This window comes from Suncus etruscus, chromosome 2, assembly GCF_024139225.1.
Source record: "Suncus etruscus isolate mSunEtr1 chromosome 2, mSunEtr1.pri.cur, whole genome shotgun sequence".
NCBI lineage: Eukaryota > Metazoa > Chordata > Mammalia > Eulipotyphla > Soricidae > Suncus > Suncus etruscus.
In genome coordinates, this window is record NC_064849.1 from 148,098,620 (window position 1) to 148,120,983 (window position 22,364).

Genomic DNA, 22,364 nt, shown 5'->3' on the forward strand with positions numbered 1-22,364 from the left:
CCTTGTTTTAGATTGCATGGCTATTATTATCTCCTGGCAACTTTTTCATTGCTTAACTCTACATCTTTCTTGTTTAGAAATCCTTAATTTGCTATATAAATAACTCCTTACCTACTGCAAGCATGCTCATGAAGAAGTACATAAAATGTTGCTGGTCTCATATCCTTAGTACGACCTAATTTCCCAGGTATTTTATCAGTCATAAGTAGCTACTTTGTTTATTTTTTTTTAATCTTTGAAATTCTTCTAGATCCACGTCCTTACACTTTGCCAGTGACTTTGGTATTGATTCCACAGAGAAAACATAACATCTATTGAGGCAATAGCAAATTGTGGAACACAGTTGGACTCCGGAGAAGTAAATGTGCAGGCATAGTTTGAAACAGATAGACGATGCTTTTCCTTTTAGCCTGTGAGTGACTTGTGTCCCTTCACCACGTTCCTAAATCTTTTCAGGGCTGCTTCAACAGACCAGAATGACAAAAACAATTTTAAATATACAAGTCAAATGTCTTTTGAACCAAATTATTTATGGCAATATGAAGTAATCTTCATATTACAAAATGCTATTTTAAAAGTGAGTTTTGCAGTATCAGTGCTTAATTGACAAATGGAAAATTTTCTTTCTCAACAAGCACATTTTGTTTTGTTTTAATTATTGTTAATCAGGTGCCTCTTAGTTGTTCTGCCAAAGGTCTGTATAGCTCCTATAGGACTTTTGGACAGATTGTTGGAAAGCCAAAATATTGGTAGGTCCTCTTCTCAATTTTTTTAATTTTTATATCCTGGGTGATTTCATTTAATTCCATAGCTTAAATACTTTTACTTGTTGATGATTTTCCTATAAAGACAATTTTTGGGATCTTTTTTCCATGTCTCAATTTTTATAGTCAATGAGTATTATAATTTAAGTGTCAAGGCATAAATCTTGAAACTATATTATATTTCTTTTTTTCTGCAAGATTTTTTCTTTTTTAGATTTCAGTAAATAGCAAATCCACCTTTTGGTATCTTGTTCTTAAATAGGAACAACTATTTCCTCAATAATACAATGATTGAAGAAACTGTCTTTTGACTCACACTATTTTTTTTAATAGTTTTTCTTTCAATTCTAAAAGATCATCAACTTCTGGGAAAGGGCCATGTAATATTTGTGAAACTTGTAGGCATCATTCCTTTTCCTACATTCTTAATTATGAAGCAAATTTCTTGATGATGATGAATGAGCCATCCAGTAAGTAACCAAATGATTTTTCTGGCAAAAACATAATATGTCGATAGGGAAGATCCAAATCCAGAAAAAAATATTGCTCTTCATTGAGCCAAATCTCAGTTTTCTTCATAATATAAATTACCTAGTAAATCATCAAATGGATAATGAATTCTAGGGCTCTTTGGCAACATTTTAAGACTTTATACTGACCAATGTTGGCATCTTGACACTTAGCAGTAGACTCATGTACTATATTATATAACTATTGCTGTATATGCATAATTTTATTTCTAGAGCACTGGGATAATATTACTGTGAAAACTTACTTGCATTCACAGAAAGGAATATCTACCCTATGTGATTATTAAGAACCTCTTCCCCAGTGAATATGGAAGGAGATATACACCCTTTAACAAAGAAATTAATTTGTTACCTATACCTACATATTTTGAATTTTGACCCTTGGACTAAACCTTAGCCACTATTCACACATTGAAAAATTCTTTACATTAGGCCCATGTCTCTGAGGCAAAGAAGCAGTGAGAACAGTTAACCAAATGCAGATTTTAGCCCAGAGAAGTTTATATTCTCCATGTGTCAGTCTGTAGTTACTATATGTATATGTTACCTGAAGCCAAAATCAGATTTTTTTAATTATCTTATTTTAAGAACTTAAAATTTTTGCTTGTTTGTTTTTTTCGGGCCACACCCATTTGATGCTCAGGGGTTACTCCTGGCTAAGCACTCAGAAATTGCCCCAGGCTTGGGGGGACCATATGGTACGCCGGGGGATCGAATCGCAGTCCTGATCTTTCCTTGGCTAGCGCTTGCAAGGCAGACACCTTACCTCTAGTGCCACCTCACTGGCCCCCAAGAACTTGAAATTTTAATAAATTTTAATAATTTTTGGTTAAACATCAAGAGAAGAGTAAGTCATTTTTCTGCAAATTTAGACCCACCTGTTATTTACTAAAAGTAAAATTTTTACTAGCTATTCAATGTAATGGTAAGGAAAACTGTGTTCCTGAATTAAAATAATATTTATCAGGTCAGAGCAAATTTTTATCATTTAACATTATTTGTTGACAACACTTTGGGTGTATCCAGTAATTAAAATTTTAAAAGAACATTCAACTGTGTTATTTGCACGTATTTCTAATACAACATTTTGAAAACACAAATTTCAATTGCTATATTGGGCAAAACTGAATCAAAATGCAAATTTAATGTTTCTTTAATTATTATTGAGAGGAAACGTAGGTGAATACATAAAACTAGATTCAGCTAAAGCATGTCACTTAGAACACACAAAACACAATTCATGGTCCCACTCATAAATGCCTTTAGATATCTACTAGCTCCATCAGTTCACTGTATGGATTTGGAGTCATAACTATTTGCCTTTTCATATCTAGTGTAAGAAAGTGTTAGACTAAAGCTGTAGATAACAATCTTCTCAATAGCTTGCAAGCTGCAATTCTATTATCACTTATTCATAAACAGCTCACTGGTGTTTATCAAGTAAAATTCCCATACTTATTTATGCATTATATAATGTGTGAAACTAATTTTGCTTCATTTTTTATAAATATTATATATGTGTGTGCCTGTTAAAGTTGGTTCCTTAGCCCCATTTTTCATAATCACAGTAATCTTATATAATTTTGTATAGGTTTGCTAGTTGTAGAAATATATGAGACACTATAGAGAAGGCCTAGAAGTTCAGCACAATGTGAAAGGATGATTCATAGAAAAGGGAAGAAAAATCACCTATTTGGAGTCCAATAGATGCTACTTTTTTTATAGAAACAAAAGAAGAGCAGAATAAAGAAAATTAATAAATAGGATGAAATGTATTGAGTTTTTCTATATTCTAATTTAGTCTATTCATAATTTTATGATAATGCTCATAATAAATTTAAAATGGTAGAAAATATTTGGCTCAGAAAAGTATAGACTCTGAAATACTAGAGTTTTTTAGACTTTATTTCTCAAAACTTAACTGAAAGTCCAGACAGCACAAAAGGACCTAGGGGAGAGTAAAAGAGCATGTACAGAGCCTATAGTTATTCCCATGACAGTAATATTCAAGGGCAGAGAAACCCTTTATCTCTTAGGCCAAGGAAATGTCCTTTCTAATCTCACAATGACAACAGAATCGCAATCCAATCTACAACAAGCAAGATACAGAGGGGGGTACTTATACTAGCAGCCCAGGGAGCAATGGAGGGGAATATGAGATGCATGCTGGGAAAAGGGGTGGAGGGAGGACAACACTGGTGGTGGGAATAACTCTGATTCAATGTCACATTGTACCTAAAATATTACTGTGAAAGATTTGTAATCCACTTTGGTCAAAATAAAAATTATTTAATTAAAATAATTAACTGTAAATTAGATGGATAAAATGAAGGAAAAACAGGGGCAAAAGTAAAGTAGAGGAAGCGCTTGGTATAATAAAAAGTAGGCATTGTAATAAAAAAAGAGATACCAATAAATGGTACAAGACAAAACTTTTGATGCTATATTTTTAAAAATATTTTTAATGTAATAGAGGAGATAAAAGTCAAATAATTAAATAGGATGACTGTGGTAAAGAAATAGTAAAGGTGAAATTCAGAATACTTATTTTATAAATTTTAATAGAAAGCATAAAGCTGTATCAAATATTTAGAATGTGCCACCAATGTTTTTTAATTGTGCATTTCATGGAAAAAAAGACTAGAGAAAGTGTATAAAAATATCAAATTAAGGGGCCGGAGCATGGAGGTAAGGCGTTTGCCTTTCATGCAGGAGGTCATCGGTTCGAATCCCGGCGCCCCATATGGTCCCCTGTGCCTGCCAGGAGCAATTTCTGAGCCTGGAGCCAGGAATAACCCCTGAGCACTGCCAGGTGTGACCCAAAAAAAAACCAAAAAAAAAAAAATATCAAATTAATCTGTATTTTGATGGAAGCATCTATTTAAATTAAAGAATATCTTATTTCATTATTTAATCTCTACAGATGCTTATATTTTTGCTTTTATTTTTAAAACTACCTCCCATTACATAATTTAAATATTAAAAATTCAAATTTCATCTCAAGTATTTAATACTTAATTCTAAAATCAAAAGTGATAATATTATAGCTGTTCATTTAAAATTTGCCAAAATCTGATTCTTTTCAAAGCTTCTTTCTTATATTTTAATTAATTTTTATTGTGACCAACATGAATTAGAAATCTTTCACAGTAATATTTGAGGTACATAGGCATTGAATCAGGGGTATTCTCACCACCAGTGTTGTCCTCCCTCCACCCCAGTTCCCAGCATCCCACTCCTTTGCCCTCAGACTGCTAGGCTAGCTGGTCCCCTCTCTTATAGCTTGTTGAAGATTGGCTGTCAATTCTGTTGTCACTGACTTTGAGTTTGGTGTTTAAGTCTGATCCTTTTTAATTTCTACTCAATGTTCATGCTACTGTTTGGTTCTGCTATCATCCTTTTTATCCTCCTCAATTTATGAGGCATAACAAGATGATTTAAGTTATGTGGTTCTGTTTGGAAAAAAAAAGAAAAGAAGCAAAAGAAAAACAAGAAAAACATAACAAAAAAAAAAGACAAGACAAAATCTTACAACACAAAAGAAAATAAGCAAAACAAACAAACAAAAAAAGAAACAAATATATAACAAAAGACCCAAACCAGAAAGCACCATAGCAACAAATACAATAACCAAACAATAACCATGAGAAGGAAAGGAAAAAAAGAAGAAGAAAAAAATAGAAGAAAAGAAAAAAGGAAGGAGGGCTGTTGTGGCAAGGTATTTTTGTTTTAGTTTTTGCATAGTCACAGTATATTTTGGGGAAATTAGAAAGGGAATTCCCTTGGCCTAAAAGATACAGGGTTTCTCTGCCCTTGAAACATACTTTCATGGGAATAAATACAGGCTCCATACATGCTCCTTTTCACACCTCAAGGTTTTTTTATGGTTTAAAGTAGGGGTCTTCAAACTTTTTAATGTGGGGGCCGGATTACGGTCCCTTAGAGAGCTGGAGGGCCGGACTATATGAACTACTAATTCCTACTCACACTGCACATATCTTATATAAATAAAATGAAAACCATTTATAAATAAACAGATCACACACCAGTATTTCAATGGAAACTGTGGGCCTGCTTTTGGCTAATGAGATGGTCAATGTTCTGTTCTATATTTGTCACTGCCAGTAGTAACAAGTGATGCAAGTGGGCATCAGTTAATCTTGATCTGGTTGGAGATTTCAGATATTTCATTCTTGAAAAAGTCTGTTCACAGGCATAAGTGCTACCAAAGATGGTTACCATTTTGAGTGCATGGTTCCTGATATTTGGATATACACTGAGTGTATATGCTGGCAGGTATCTTGGAAACCAATCAGCGCTCACTGCTGGCGGGCTGGATCAGACTCCTCTGAGGGCCGCATGTGGCCCGCGGGCCATAGTTTGAAGACCCCTGGTTTAAAGCATCTATCTGAAAAATGTTTTAATTAGTATGTTCATGACTTTTATTTCTAGACTAAATTCTTTTCTGATTTAGACATTTAGAAATATTAATTTATATGTCATTTGATGGTAACCTTCATTTGTATTCAGTAAATAATTCTTACTGACATTCTGGAGGAAAAGTTAAAAGTTCACATGGGTCCTAAAACATTAATTTATCTATCTAGAAACTTCAGTTGAAATGATTTAAGAAAATGTTGTAGCGAACTTATTAGTGTTTTGTTTTTATTTCAAAGATTAGAAAATATATTTATATGAAAATGATAAAAATAAATCACAGTAAAATAAGTTTATTTATCCAATACAATATTGACCAAGATATTAAATGTTCTAAAAATATCAATGCTGTTTATAAGTTAAGTAGAGTTTATAAATAACTATGTGAAATCTATTAATATAACACCTTGGTGAATTTTATTTTTTTTCATTGAATATTGATTTGAGATATTTTGAATTTTTATTTTTGTACCTTAATGCAGTTTGAAAAGTCTAATCATCACAAATAACTTCCAAAATTGTAAAATAAAACTAATTTTAAATAGTTTTAAATAATTTTAGTCATACAAAATACCATAACAAAATTATGATGTAGCAAACTAATTAAAATCTAACAAAATTTATCATAGAAAGAACAGTTTGAAATTTTCATTGTAATTTTCATGGTAGGCTGAGTGGCTGCTGATATAAACAAAGGAGAAAATGAAAAAATTTGAGGGGCTTTAATTTTTTCTGTGTGTGAAATAAACTATGTTTTATAACCTTTTAAGAAGACATGAAGGGGGAAGAAGGAAAGGTAGTAGGTATTCAAAAGAGAACACTGGTTTCTCTAGAGTGGTAAAAGCAAAGAGACAGATCTAAAATGAGATAAATTCCATAATTTATTTAATAATAATTAAATAATAATAATTAAACAAAAATAAGCAAGAAAACAAAGGTAGTTTGCTGCTGTAACACTTAGTCACCAGATTCCCCCTTTAGATTTCTCATAGACTGTAATTTCTCATAGACTGTAATTTTTCATAGACTGTAATTTACCTCTGAAAATTAACATTGTTTGGCTAGTGCACAAATGATGAATCAAATTCATCACGGGGGACCACATAGGATGCCGGGATTCTAGCCACCTTCCTTCTGCATGCAAGGCAAGTGCCCTACCTCCATGCTATCTCTCCAGCCCCAATATTTTACAAACTTTAATTTACCTGATGCTAACATAATGCATATTGCATTCGTTTTTTGGAAGAAGTATTACCACAAATGGGAATTCCCACATAAGTGATGATGAAAAACTTAAAGATCATTTTTCATTCATTCTTTTTCAGAATTCAAGTACAGTTTTGGGGTTCATTTTCTAACACTCCTTTGTTTTAACCTTGTGTTCGTTTTATTTTGAATCTATCACAGGATGTAAAGATAGTACAGGAGTTAAGTCACCTGCCTTGCATGCAACCACTTCCAGAAAATAATTATCATAGCCATAAATACTAACAATGTGTCTGGTGATTTTTTATTTACAATCTTTGTTCCAGTGATCCTAGTACATTTTAGCTTGCTTTCAGAGGTAAGTACGGAGGTGTGTGTGTGTGTGTGTGTGTGTGTGTGTGTGTGTGTTGGTATGTGAATGTGTTCAAAAGTTTATGTTTATGCACAGATACACTGCAAGTAATAGCTATAATAAATATTTTTATTTTTGCTAAATAAACTGTATTAATCTCAAGACCTTGAAAGAATGCTATGTATGCTTAAGTATGAAGCAACAAGTGACTTCTCTACTCATCAAAAGTTTGTTGAAAGCATGTTCAGTAGAACACAAGAACCTGTGGACCAGACAAAGATTAATTATACCTGTACTCATGCAGCAATGTTTGTGTTCCAAACAAATTATATTTGCCTGTGTTTAAACAATGCATAAATCTGATGCGTGCAGATGAACGTGTGTTCAGGATGGGTGAGCACACTTGTTTGAATGTCATATTTATCCCTGTATTTTGTCAGAAAATTAACTTCTTTGGAGTTTGTGCTTGAGCTGAGCATATGGTTGTTGATCTCTGGAGATGACAGCCTATCTGAGCAATAGCTCCTTATGGCTCCAGCTCTCTTCAGCTGGCAGATGCTTTGGGCTTTTCTACAATTAAGTGGAGATCATCACTGTTTTCTTTGAGCACTGCTGTGCCTTGTACTCTGAAGTGTTTTGTTAATCACTGTCTGCCTTCGACAGAAGCTGCCAAAGCTCTCATTAAGTTTGAATTTTGAGATGTCATGCTCGAATGATGGAATTTCATCCTCTTTCTGCATGAATGGAATTGGCTATGGAAAGGTGCCAGAAAAAAAATCATATCACTAAAGTATACTTGCTTTACATTTCAGGGATAAAACAAAAGGAAATTGGGGCAGGGGTTCCCCCAAAATTTCTCAGCTCAGGTGTATGTAATTTCCTACATGATAGTGTTAGTTTTTTAAAACTGTATTAACAGGAGTGGATACTCTTATGTATCAAAATCCTTGATTTACTTGGTCACAAATTGAACTTGATATATTTTCTCTTACCTGCATCAAGACCAGGCTGTTGTTACAGAAAGTTATATGCAAGGTGCATAGGAGCCAAACAATTTCTTTAATAACTTTAATATTGACTGGAAACTATATTTGAGTGGAAAGGGGGTGAAAGCCACATTTTCTGTTCAAAATAATTCCATGAAGTTGTATAGAGACAGAAAGCTTAATGTATCTGCTTACTACTTAATGATTTGCTGCAGGAAATACAGTGTTATGGGAAATATGGTTTGAAAATACATTACCCATTTCTCTTGGTAAATCTAATTGTTTCGGTTGAATGAGTAAAAGTAGGAAGTAAGCCTTGAAGAAAAAATACTTGACGAAATTAGCTCTAATACCTAATCACTAAAGTCAGAAAGCATTTGAAAAATTATTAAACTGATCTTGGGGCCGGAGCTATAGTGCAGCGGTGGGGCAGTTGTCTTGAAAGCGGCTGACCCAGGATGGTTCTGGGTTCAATCCCTGGAGTCCCATATGGTCCTCCCAAGCCAAGAACGATTTCTGAGGGCATAGCCAGGAGTAATCCCCTGAGCGTCATTGCAAAAATTTATAGAACAATCTTATATGAATGTGTTGGTTATTAACAACATAGGTGGCAGATATTTAACTGAAATCTTTTAGTGGTCACAGATAAAATAAAATGCAAATCTATTTCTTTGTATTAGAAAAACTGGTTATTCAGTCTACAATAAATTGACAATTTTCTTATTTTATTAAGCACTGTAAACAAACTTTCCATTAAGACCTAAGATAGATTCTGTACACATAGTTTGAGTACAAGGTCCATCTCTCAGATTATTTTTATAAAACTTTATGCTGATGGTCCCTGAACACAATCCTAATGGAAAGATCTGAGTAAAGTATTAGTTAGCTTTTCTGTGACTGTAAAATGACAAGGGGATCATTATTATTTTCTACACTCCAGGAAACATTTAGGAATACATCCTAGGAAGCTGGATTATAATAGGGAATAGAATTATAGGAATTAAAGGTGAACAAGTATATTCACATGAATATTTCAGTTTTAATACTTGTCCTATTTCAAACAATGAAAAGAATTTGTCACTTGACAAAACTTAATGCATGCAGTGAGATCCTGTGTTCCAAATACCCTGTGTGTAAAAAGCTGCATTTATAAAGAAAAATATTAGATTTAAAAACAAACACAGAAATTATATTAGGCTACATTATAGGTTTGGAAATTTATCATTTTCTGAACTATGTAGTCTATTCACCTCAAGGTGGTATATATATTTATATATGTATGTATATATACAGATATATACCTATATATAAATAATCTAAACATGTAAGATAATTGAAGACCTAAAACATGCTTTAAAAGTATAATAATCTGGCACATTTTATTGAAGATTTGGATACAATATATTTATCATATTTTTAGAAGACCAGAATAACACACTGACAAAGTACATAAATAAATATTAGACATTTTAGGATAAATTTCTTCTACTCTTTACTTGTACATAGGAAAATAGAAAATGTTAAAAACTCTCCTGATTCTATGGCATGAACAATGAACAGCAAAAATGCCTCCACATTCCTTGCTTTCTCTTTTTTTATTTTTTGATTTAGGGCCATACCTGACTATGCTCAGGGCTTACTCCTGGCTTTGCACTAAGAGATCACTCCTGAAGGGAACGATAAGGGGAGTCAGGAACAAACTTGCAAGGTAGGTGCCCTACCTGCTGATCTATATATAACTCTACCCCGACTTCCACGATTATTTAACAGGACTGTGACAAAAAACTTTAAAGAAAGGTGAATATGCGGGTTGTCTTGGCACACTCTTTAGGAGCCAAACCCAGACATATCCCTCCATGTTTGTGTAGAGAGAGGGCTCTCTTCTGATCTAGATTACCCCAGTCAGCTTCTCTTTTTCAAGTATGTGCCTTTGAGTCCTGGAGCTACCCTACTCAGATTCTAGTGTAAGTCTGATGCTTTCCTTGAATTCTGAATGTGCAACTAGGAAATTGTTGCAAATTTAGAAAACACAGGTTGGACAAGTAAGATATTGCAGTATGTAAGAGTCTTAGAATTTAACCAACTCATGTTTAATTCCCTGAATCACATATGATTCCTGAGGCATTCCAAGAATGTTTTCTGACCACAGAGCCAGGAGTAAGTCCTGAGCACTGCCTGGTATACCTTAAAAATAAAACAAATATTGTTATAAATAAAATGTTATATTTTTATTGATTCCTTTATCTAGACTCAAGGCAAAAGCAATCACGCAGTATCCAAAATCAAACATTAGAAGTCATTACTTCTAGAAACCTAAATTATTCTAGTACCCTGGAAACTTTGAATGACCTATATGGCATAAAATTTAAAGAGCAATACTAGGTCTCAAACTATAAATTTATATATATTATGAATGTAATGTATACTTTTGAAGCTTTTTCTTTTGATAATGATAGCTTTATAAATATATTAATATAATATTTATTTTCCTTAATATGGCAGTAAAATGAATTTAATCTTGCTTGATTTAATTATTTAAATATTTTATTAATTTTTTATTTTATTGTTATATTTTATATATTTAGGTTTTTAGGCTAAACTTGGTGATGCTAAAGAGTTATTCCTGTCTCTGCACTCAAGAATCACTCCTAACTGTGCTTAGGGGAATGTACTATCAGTCGCTTGCCACGCAAGAATCATACCTGCTGTTTTATCTCAAAACTTCAATTTAAACATCACTAAAGCATTTTAAAATAGTCTAGTCATTTTTGTTAACAGCAAAAAAAAAATATATATATATATAGTCTATACTGGTGCGAGGACTTTGCAATGACATAGTGGCAAATACCATTATGAATAGAATAGAAATACCATATTAAAATATTTAGTGTCTAGACTAATCAAAATATTTAATAATGAATAAAAGTTTTTATATAGTTATTTTTAAATTAGCATAAGAATAATAAAAATAAGTAATCTTATGAAATATTAATAATAAATTTCTAATATATATTAAGCGTGATTGTTTTGAGAGAAAAATCTAAAATTTAGGAGAACTTTAAGAACAAATATTGTTGATTAAAAGCACTACTATTTAGAAATATGGTCCTCTTTTCCTGTTAAAATTTTGGAGAATATTTTGGAGTACACATCACTAAAATAGATTAATTGCATTATGATAAAATATATCATTATGAATAAGCAACAAATACAATATTTGAAAACAAATTGCTCCCTGTAGTCAAATATGTCTTTTTAAAGAAACATTTTAATTTATCACTTTATGCAGCAATTAAACCTAAGTATAAATCTTAAATATTTTCAGAAAATTTGATTATCTAATGTGAAATCTGTAACAACTATAATTAATGAAGACTATAACTTTCTCTATTAAACCTCCTATTAAAAGATAACAATAGTAATTAGTTCTTTCTATTTTTTGGGGGGGGGTTACACCCAGCAGTGCTCAGGGGTTACCCCTGGCTCTACACTGAGAAATCGCTCCTGGCAGACTCGGAGGCCATATGGGATGCCGGGATTCTAACCACCGTCCTTCTGCAAACAATGCAAACACCTTACCTCCATGCTATCTCTCAGGCCCCTGTTCTTTCTATTTTTTATTTTAATTGATTTAAAATTTATTTCTAGTTGACTTTTAGACAAGTTCTGTTTCAGCACCAATCCATCATCAGTGTCAACCTCCATTCACCAATGTTCCCAGAGTCCATTCCATTATCCCCTCCCCCCAACCAGCCTGCGTCATAAAAAGTACCTTTTAAATTTAATTGTCAAAATTTGGGTATCAGGGTGTTAGTATTGCTGACTCCATCGATTGATTATTTAGTGCTGTCCTTTTTCAATATCACCAATAAACCTGAGTACCCTTAAATATTGTCTCTGTTATTTCACATCTCTCTTTCTCTCCCTCCACTCTATTTCTTTCCTTTTCCTTACTATAGTCTGAGTCCAACAGTGTTCTAGGAAATATCTATTTAAAGCATTGTATTCCTTCATGAGAATTATCCTGAATATAACATGTAAGTGATATCGTATTTATCCTTCTTTTAGCTTACTTCAATTAACATTATATCTTCTGCTTCTATCTATGTTGTTGCGAATTACATGATTGAATCATTCCATAGAGCTATTTAGTACTGTATTGTATTGTATTGTAATGTAATGTATTGTATTGTCCCATGTCTTCATTTTATGTTGTTGAACATCTAGGTTGATTACAACTCGTAATTACTAAATGCTGTAAATAATAGTGGTGTGTATATGTCTTTTTGAATGAATGTATTTTCTGTTCTGAAGATAGATACCCAAAAGTGGAATTTCTGGGTAATATGACAGATCAATTTTGAATTTCCAGAAGACTCTCCATATTGCTTTCCATAAAAGTTGAACTTGACATTTCCACCACCAGTGATGAGAGTTTTTTTCTTTTATTTTGTGTAATAACAAAAACACTTATAATGAGTCAAAAAAATTCACTTTCAGAGAGGTGTCTTTATTTTCTTTCTCCATTTTTGATGTATTTTTTTTAGATTTGGGGGAGTAATCTATGTGAGTAATTTTTATAACCTATATATCAAACTGATGCCTTTAGTGGAAATATTTTCTCCCTCTCAGTTAGCTGTCTTTTAGTTTGAGTCTATGCCTTTTTTTTTTTTGCAATATAAAAACTTTTAGTTTGATACAGTGTCATTTTAAATTTTGATCTGTAGATTTTTGCAATTGCCATTATATTATCAACAACTCCTTTGAGATTTAGGTCTTGGAGCATTCTGTGTAAGTTTTCCTCAATGTCCTTTACAGATTAGTGTCTGATCTCAAAGTCTTTGATTCACTTTGAGTTGACTTTTGTGTAAGGTTTGAGATATGGATCCAACTTTAATTTCTTACCCATGGTTATCTAAATTCCTAATGACAATTTCTTGAAGAGGTGCCTTTATTTCATTTTATATTCTCTGTGCTTTTACAAAAATTAGTTGAACATATACTTTTAAGGTTAATAATAAACATTACCCCAATAATCACATTATATATTATATACATATAGTATGTATATTTACATATATATGTATTTACTTACTATATGTATATAATATGTATATTATATGTATATATGTATATAACAATCTTTATTTTTGAGAAAATATAAGTAAAAATACTTCGTTAAAGTTAGACAAGTAAAATTTATCTACGTACAATATATTCAGGAATATAATATACCAAACTGTATGCTATGCTATCATTTAGATTAATCTAATGATCTGTATCAAATTAAAGATTATAAATTTAAGTTGGTGCATTTAAAACTATTCTTTTCTTAATAAAATGCACATTATACATATTATTATAAACCAAATACACTGCTACCTTTTGGTAATAGTTAACAAATTGCCTCTATTAATAATAAGAATAATTAAATATACAGTAGTATTCTCTAAAAAATTATTTTGCTAAATGCAAGCCCAAAATTTTGAATGTAGAGTGTAGAGGAATATAAAGTATAATTTATTATTTATAATTTCTTGGCTAATGAATAAGAGTTTTGCTTATGTTTTAGTTTTGTTCTGTAGCATTTGATGAATCTATTTTATTTTCTTTCTTTACTTCTATTACATTTAGAATAGCACAGTATCATTTTAATACTTAAATTGTCATTTTATTATCATCCAAGTTCCATAGTTTATTTAACTTCTATTATTTTAATGGTATATATTCTGTGAGGTTTGATATATTAAATTTTTTTTTTTTTAGTTTTTGGGCTCTGCCTGGTCATGCTCAAGAGTTACTCCTGATTCCTTACTCAGGGATCATTCTTGGTAAGGTTCATGGGAACATATGAGGTGTCATTATTGAATGTTGCTATGCTGCATGCAAGGAAAGCACCTTTACCACTGTACTATCTCTCTGGTCCCACATTTTGACAAATATTTGATGACATAATTGACCATTATGCCAAGGTTTAATGTTTTCTTTAATTTGTCTCTATATGTTGAACTATTACTATGAGTATTTATTACAATATATTTGTTTGTATTTTATTCACTTTTTAGAAATCTTATTTAAGGTATTGGAACAATAGAACATCTGGTATAATGTGTGCCTTGAATGCAGCAACTGCCCTAGTTTGAAAAACTCCCTGGAATCGCATATAATCCTCTGTCCCTTCCAGGAGTAATTTCTGAGCACAAAGGCAAGAATATCCCCTGAGCAACACCAGTGTGATCCAAAAACAAAAACAAACAAAAATCTTATTTAGGTACACTAATTCCAGTTCTCTGTATTTGGTTCTTATACTAATTTTTGTCCTGTTTTTTTCTTCCCTTAACATAGCTCTTTCAAGAATAAAGTGAAAATGTGATTTCAATATCTATGATTTTTCCAGGAATTAGTTATCAAGGTAATAATCCTGTGTTACTTTATATCATTTTTCCTCTATCATTTCATTCTATTCTCTCACCTGCTATATATACAATTCTATTTTTAAACAGTTGAAAGACAAAATAAAAAAGGAAAATATAAACTTTATAAATAGTTGGTGCAAAGAAATCCAGAGTGCTTTGCTTTTGTTTTGGGGGTCACACTTTAGCAGTGCTCATGGATCAACTCCTAGTTTTGTTTACAGAAATCATTTTTGGCAGGGTTTGAGGAACCATAAGGGATTCTGGGGCTCAATCTGAGTCAGCCATTTGCAAAACATGTGTCCAATACACTGAACTATCTTTGTGATTTTTTATTTTATATGAAAAATAAGCCAGATGTCATAAAATGTGTAAAGGTAAATATATTTTATAAGGAAATGGAATTAGTACAGTTTATATTTAGGTTTTTATAGTCAAAAACAGGATTATAATCTGGACCTTAGTATAAAAAATTATCTTGAAGAAAAATATCCAGATTTTCTCAGTTTTATCTTTTAATTTTTGATCCTGGATCCTGGGGCATTTAGATCATAAAATTCTTATATATAAATTGCCATTGTTTAGAATTTATTGCCTACCTGAAAGTTAAAGTAGTAAAAAGAGAAAATATGACATATAGAAATATTAAATTTGCAGTTAACATAGGTAATTAACTATGTGAAGAAACAGTGGGGGGGGAAACATTAAGTTTTCTCATCTCAGAGTTAGAAATAGGTATAAAGAGAGAAAAATTTGGAAGTTCATCCACATCCTAACACTTCTTTGTCATTAATTATCTAGTGTTGTATAGACAAGTCTAACAATCATATGGCAATTAGTCTAGATTTTTGTCTCTAAAAGAGACATAGTGAATTGAACTAATGTACATAATATGTGACTGTCATAGAAGTACACATCCATGTCCTCTAATATCTACATTACAGTGATTCTGACAAGAATATGGATTATATCTTAGTTCCATTGATATTTGGCTTGTCTTTACTATATGTTGCCAATAATTTTTATCAATAGTGGAAAATTTACTAATTCTGAGTCATAAAGTTTATTATATCATTCTGTTGACCCCTGTTAATCTTCTGCTATTTATCATAAAAATATTTGATTTTAGATAGTTTTGATTTTCAGAATAAAATCTAATGAAAAAGATCTGAATCAAACCTGTAGCTAAAACAGTCATTGTCAAAATTATGAATCTTTGATAATAAATAATAACGTTTTCTTGTAGTCCACTGAAATAAATAAGTAATTTTTATGTATTGATATCACAGGTGAAACCAGTACAATATTGCTAATCATCTTAAGGAATCTTATTTTAGGGAGATAAAGATCTGACTGTCTAAAATTATGTGTAACTTCAAAATCTCATAATATTTATCAGAATAAACCCTGATGAGGCTTAATCTCATGGGATTCTTATCTGTTCTCTAAAAGACAAGAAGATTACATTTAGATTAAATTTAAATATAGATTAAATACCTTCAGTATTTTTCTCCTCAAAAGACAGGCATGTAGTACTTTAGAGTATGTGAGCAAGACAGTATGTGAGCAATTCTTGACCCAAGGACCTCATTTTTCTCTACTTCCATGAAGCCCAGACATTCATACCTTAAGCTTGGACTTTTAAAGAAAATCAAAATAAAGAATTGATATATTGAGAATTTTTAACAAAACCTACCTTAACTAGATGATTTATATTTTTAATTAGCTTAGCTCTTTCTTCTTATTGCTTTAATATTTCTAATAACTTATTGGGGATGTTAGAAAAATCAGAGTAAGATAAGTGTTGCTGCATTGTTTATCTGTGAATTGATATAAGGCTAGTTGAAATATTGGCAGATTTCAAGGAAAAGATATATATGTATATATATATATGAATGATAAAAATAATATTTGCTAAAACACGATGGGATGATAACTTTGGGGGGGGGTTGGGCCACATGCAATGTCGCTCGGGGTTATTTCTTGCTAAGTGTTTAGAACTCGCTCCTGGCTTGGGGGACCATTTGGGATACTGGGGAATCAAACCACAGTCAGTCCTAGGTTAGTGTGCCTAAGGCAACCCCCTACCACTTGAGCCACTTCTCCGGCCCCAATAAATTTCTTTTTTATCTACATTTTATACTTGGATTAGCCTTTGGTTATTTCTGAAGAAAAGTAACTCAACTTTAGAATTTACAGTTTGAACTAATGGAAATGTTATGATGGTTATATTGATATCTTTAATTCATTTATTTATATTTGGAATTTTTCACTTTTGTGCCTATTTGGTGAGCACTAAAAGTGTGCAAATTAATATAATTTTATTTCAATTTAAGATTCAGAGTTTTTTTTTACTAACGTGTATCTAGGTAAACTATACCCAGGAAGGTATAGTTTATAAAGAAATAGCATTATAATCTTTTTATTCTTCTGAGAGATAACTACCAAGGGAGACTTTTATACTTAAATAATACTGTGTATGTCTAATGGATTTTTAATAATTCAGTTTCTACTGCTACATTTATTTATGTTTAGTCTCCCTAAATTAAGGAGAATATATTTATGCTATTAAAATATTTTATATTTTATACTAAAATAGAATCTCAATTTACTATAAACCACTAAAATGAACAACTTTCTGCTTTTCCAATAGATTATAAGCATATGCATAGTAGATTTATTTCATAACTTTTTTACAACCCATCTATTCAATCTTTAAATAATAATGCATAATAAAATACATTAATCTTTAATAAAAACAAAAGTCATTAGCCCAAGCATATCTGGGTGTGGTCTCCAAAACTAACCAACAAAAAGAATAAGACCAATAATATAAACTTCATATAACTTTTCTTGTATTGAGTTATTCATATAAACAGTTATATTGTATTTTTTCTGAAAACTATTCAAATTTATTGTCTTAGAAAAGTATTATAAAACAACTTCCAATTCTTGGGCCAGAGCGATGATGCAAGCAGTAGGGCATCTGCCTTGCACATGCTAACCTAGGACTGTCCTCGGTTTGATTCCCCTGGCTTCCCATATGGTCCATCAAGCCAGGAGCAATTTCTGAGTTCATAGCCAGGAGTAATCCTTGAGTGTCACTAGGTGTGGCTCAAAACTAAAATAAATAAATAAATAGATAAATAAATAAATAAATAAAAATAAAAACAAAATCAGAAACAAAAGACAAACAAAAAATACCCTTTCAATTCCTTTGTTCTATAGAATCTCTGACATTCACGGAGTTATTATATTAATTTTTGTCCATGAAGGTATTACAGTATTTCCATCAAATTGATTTTAGTTTTTCTATGAAGAAATAAGTATCCACTTCCTGAAAATTATTTGTTGAATATTCTGCTGAAAAAATGAAGATATAGTAACAAATGAACTAAACTCTTATTTGATTTTTTACAAATATTATCACATATTTTAATTTTTAATCAAATTAAATATAGATCATTTTTAAAAACTATTTTAAATTTTGACATTTTTAAAGAGATTTGTAATGCTTCTAGTTTAACCTATAAAAGGCTATACAATTTAATTAATTTTTTATTTGGCGGGGTTTGGGGCCACACCCAGCAGTGCATACCCTTGGTTATGCACCCAGAACTCTCTCCTGGCAGGCTCAAAGTACCATATGGGTTACCGGAAATTGAATCTGGGTAGACAGCGAGCAAGGCAAACGTCCAACCATTGTGCTTGCTCTCTCTTTGGCCCCCTAAAATTTAGGTCTTATAAAATAACTTTTCTTAGGTAAAGTGAAAAATAGCAAGTGAAAATTAAATGTTAAATGAAATCCAACAATAGTAGAATGCTCAGATCAAGTTAGTTATCAAAATTTTGACATTCCATTTATAATTTATAACATTTTACTTTTTTATTTTTGAGTTATAAATAACACTCACTTTTAGTAACAGTGTTTTCTAGGCTCAATTTCCATAATATGATGTTTCACAATTTTGGAGTTTCCTGGAAGTAAATACTTTTAAACTTCCCTTAAATATTTAAATATTTAAATAGGTATGAATACACACACCATCTTATTTTGTTTTTTTGCGTGTCATCCATGCACAGGGGCCATGCTAATCTTTGTATAGTTTCAATTTTAGTATATGTGCTGCTGAAGCAAGCACTTAGGTTGTATTTTTTAGAAAAGGTTTTTAAATTCTTTTCAGTGTTTATTCATGGAACAAAACCTTGATTTCACTAATACTTGGGCTCTAGATGCCATTCTCTGACTATTTGTCTATTTTTAAATCTTTATCTAACATATTTCCTTTTGTAACTGAGGTATATAAAATATTATTTCTGTATATGTTTAGATATTTTTATACATTCACACGTTAAGCAGTTAAACACGGAATTTTTAATGTTGACATCTTTAAAATTTTATTACTCATTCAAATAGATTCATAATTTGCACATGTTGAGAACTTAATTTTACTAACTTAAGGTACAGTGTTTGTCTATGCAGAATTGTGAGTGAATGTATAAGTATATACACAATGTGTATTGCACATATATAAATATACTGAAACTTCTATGAAATGTATGATTGAGTGGATAAGATCTACTTAGAAATCTCATGCATAGAATACTGGTCAGATTGTAGAGATATTTGAAGCAGAAAAGACATTAACTCAGCATAATGAATATGTCTGCCAGCCATTTTTATAATGACTTGCTGCAGTTTTTATTGTCTGACAAACCGTATGCTGTGCTGTACTGTGAGCTTTCTTGTTCAACAAAATAAAAAATGATGCAACATATCCCTAGAAGTCTAGCTAGATAAAAGGAAAATAGTAGAGTGCTGTTTCTGCCAATAATTTTTGGGTTTGTATCATGTTGAAATTATGCTGCAGGTGAAAAATACACAATTTCCATCATTTATAATTAATTGTTATTTATCTCTAGTAGAGATTTTTTAAACATATGGAGCTTTTTCTTTTAAAAAATAATTCATGTATCTAGTTATTTTACATATATTAAATGAACTACCAGGTATCTACCTTAATCTTTTGAGAAAAACTATAAACCTGTATTAGAGATGCACAAAAAATTTTTAAAACATGTTAAACAGGGAATATATTTTAAAGTAAAATTGTCTAGTTATTGGATAAGTATATTATATTACATTAAAATGAAATTTAATATAAGTTATCATTTTAACTTATAATGTCACTATATATAAAAAGATTTGTGCATAGCATTAATAAGAACTTAATATAAGGTCTATAAAGTACACTGGGCAGGAATCTTGTATAATAGAACTGCATGGTATGTATATTCACTTTGGTGATAAATGCTTCATTCCTTCTTTAGAGGATTATTAAAAGTGTTCTCTGGAGGAATAAAATGGTGGAAGTCACACATTTAATAGCTCAGGTACAAAGAGTCAGATTGTGCCAGTTGGCAAAAGTTAGCAGGAAGCTGTCACAATAAATGGCAGCAGCTGCTCATAGTTCTAAAGAGTATGTCCCAGTCAGAACTGAAAACTGATGGCATCTACATTAATACTACCTTAATGGCCCATCTGCTGCTCCATAGGGTCCCTAGCTGCTGTATGGAGTCATAGGCATTTGACAGGCAGTCTCTGTATGCCAGACGCACATTGTGCCAAATGTTTTAGGCCGCTTCATCTCGTTCTGATCTGTCAAATTCTCCCTACTCATTTATCAGGAAAGGAGTTATGAGAGTTTTTCTTTTCTATACATCATTGGCTTTCAGGATTGGGGCAGCTAAGAATTTGGAAGGAAAACCTCTTTGGCTACTATTATTTTACTAATTGACTGTAGAAGGCAAAGTTGTCTAATAAAACTATACTATGGTGGGTAGGTTAGTTAACAAAGCACTCTGACAAGCAAACACTGTGGAGAAATCAATCCAGGATGCTTTAGAATACAATGTTTCATAAATATATTTTGTGGTTGTACTAGAGAGAAATATTATGTTTCTATAGTGCTTATTAATTTGGTACATTTTTGTGTTTACTTTTATGATATAAAATGATGGTATTATTCTGGGATATTTTGGTACATTTGTTAAAATACTTTGATAGGAAATGAAAAAAATTAACATTTAAGAATATCTCTGAAACATATTTTCAAAGTATAATAAATCTTACAGAGCAAAATCAAACACAGATATAAATAAGTTTGTGTTTTACAGCTGTTAGTAAAACTTTGCAGAAATAGTTTTGTTCAGTGTTTTGGATAAAGTATTTTTCATTTTGAATGTACTGAATAATCATTGCAAAATAATTTATAAGTCATTTAATAAATAAGAAATGGAAAATATACTTACATTGGTATTTATTCTTATAACAAAGTAGAAAACCTTTATCTTCAAAAGAATCTTTAGACATAAAATTAAAAACTACTCAAGTTAAAACATTATTGACTTACTAATTTGAAGGTCCAATCACAAATGATTGCTAAACCTTTTAGAAAACCTACTTTCTTTCTGATGAAGAGTGATAAATCCTGCATCTATTGCAGTATAATGACTTGACTGATCTTTTATGTTTCAAAAGAAAATTAAACATATTCATAATTAATATAATGATGTACATATACATATATTTGGTAATGATCATTGTTCTCTTATTATATTGTTAATTTTCAGAGATGTCAGGTTTTGTTTTCTCTAATTGCTGCAAAACTTCGTATTGAAAAAGATGTACAGAGATATACTTTTTTAATTATATAACATAAGCCAAAAATGTTACATATCTTTGCTGGTTAAGCAGAAAAGATAAGTAGAAGCATAATTAATTTATTCTTAGTAGTAATAGATTTTTTCAGTAGAAATTAGTAATAGTAAAATTAATAGTAATTAAAAATATATGTTTAAGTGTATTGCAGTTTATTGTAAACTTAATTAACCTGCTATAAAAAGGTAATTTGTAGGTAATGGTGTTTTATGAATTCACATATATGTGAAATGGACATTTATTATAAAGGAATATTTTGTAGGTCAAAAAGTTTAATTACTGCTAATACATTTTACATTCTCTGAATTTATTCTATTTAAATATATATATATATGTTTCATCAACAAACAAGCTTAAATTACTTTTACTTTTAAATATTTAAGTTTTTTAAATTATTACTATATTTAGCAAGGACTTGCTACCCAAAAGGTCAGTAAAGTTAACTTCTCAAGCATTAATAAAATTTATTATTGTGACAATATATCTTTTTAACAGACACATAACACAGGAACTTTTGTCAGACACAGTCTTCTTTTCTTCTTACTTGCACTTTCATAGAGATTTCCTACATTTGTGAAACTTTTAGGTTAAAATAAAGTTAATATTTTGAATATAGTTAAAGATTGTATTATAAGTGCATGTGCTGAATTTTATCTTTATAAAACTTGATGAATAAAAATATTGAAATTTATGAAATTAATTAGACTTCAAATGGTAAATAGTAGGGATTAGAATGGTAGTAATGATAGAAATAAAGAAATCAAGTGTGAGAAGTTTGATTTAAAGAGTTAAGTACATATAATAAAGACATAGAAAAGACAAGAATTTTAAGTGTGGTTGAGTTTTCTGAGTTCTTAGTATTAGTAAATAAAACAATAGCAAAATTACTTGTAAAAAGTTCAATCTGGAAATAAAGTCAACCTTAAAAGATAGAACCTAGAATGACTTTTAGACA

At 30.8% G+C, this 22,364-nt stretch overlaps 1 protein-coding gene and 1 non-coding gene across 2 annotated transcripts in view; both read right to left on the minus strand.

The window, feature by feature from the left end:
* ARRDC3 (arrestin domain containing 3) overlaps positions 1-22,364 on the minus strand; it is a 689,774-nt gene that overhangs the window by 575,408 nt on the left and 92,002 nt on the right.
* LOC126002335 (U6 spliceosomal RNA) lies at positions 18,726-18,830 on the minus strand. The gene has a single exon (XR_007493074.1). It is a non-coding gene; the product is annotated as a U6 spliceosomal RNA (small nuclear RNA).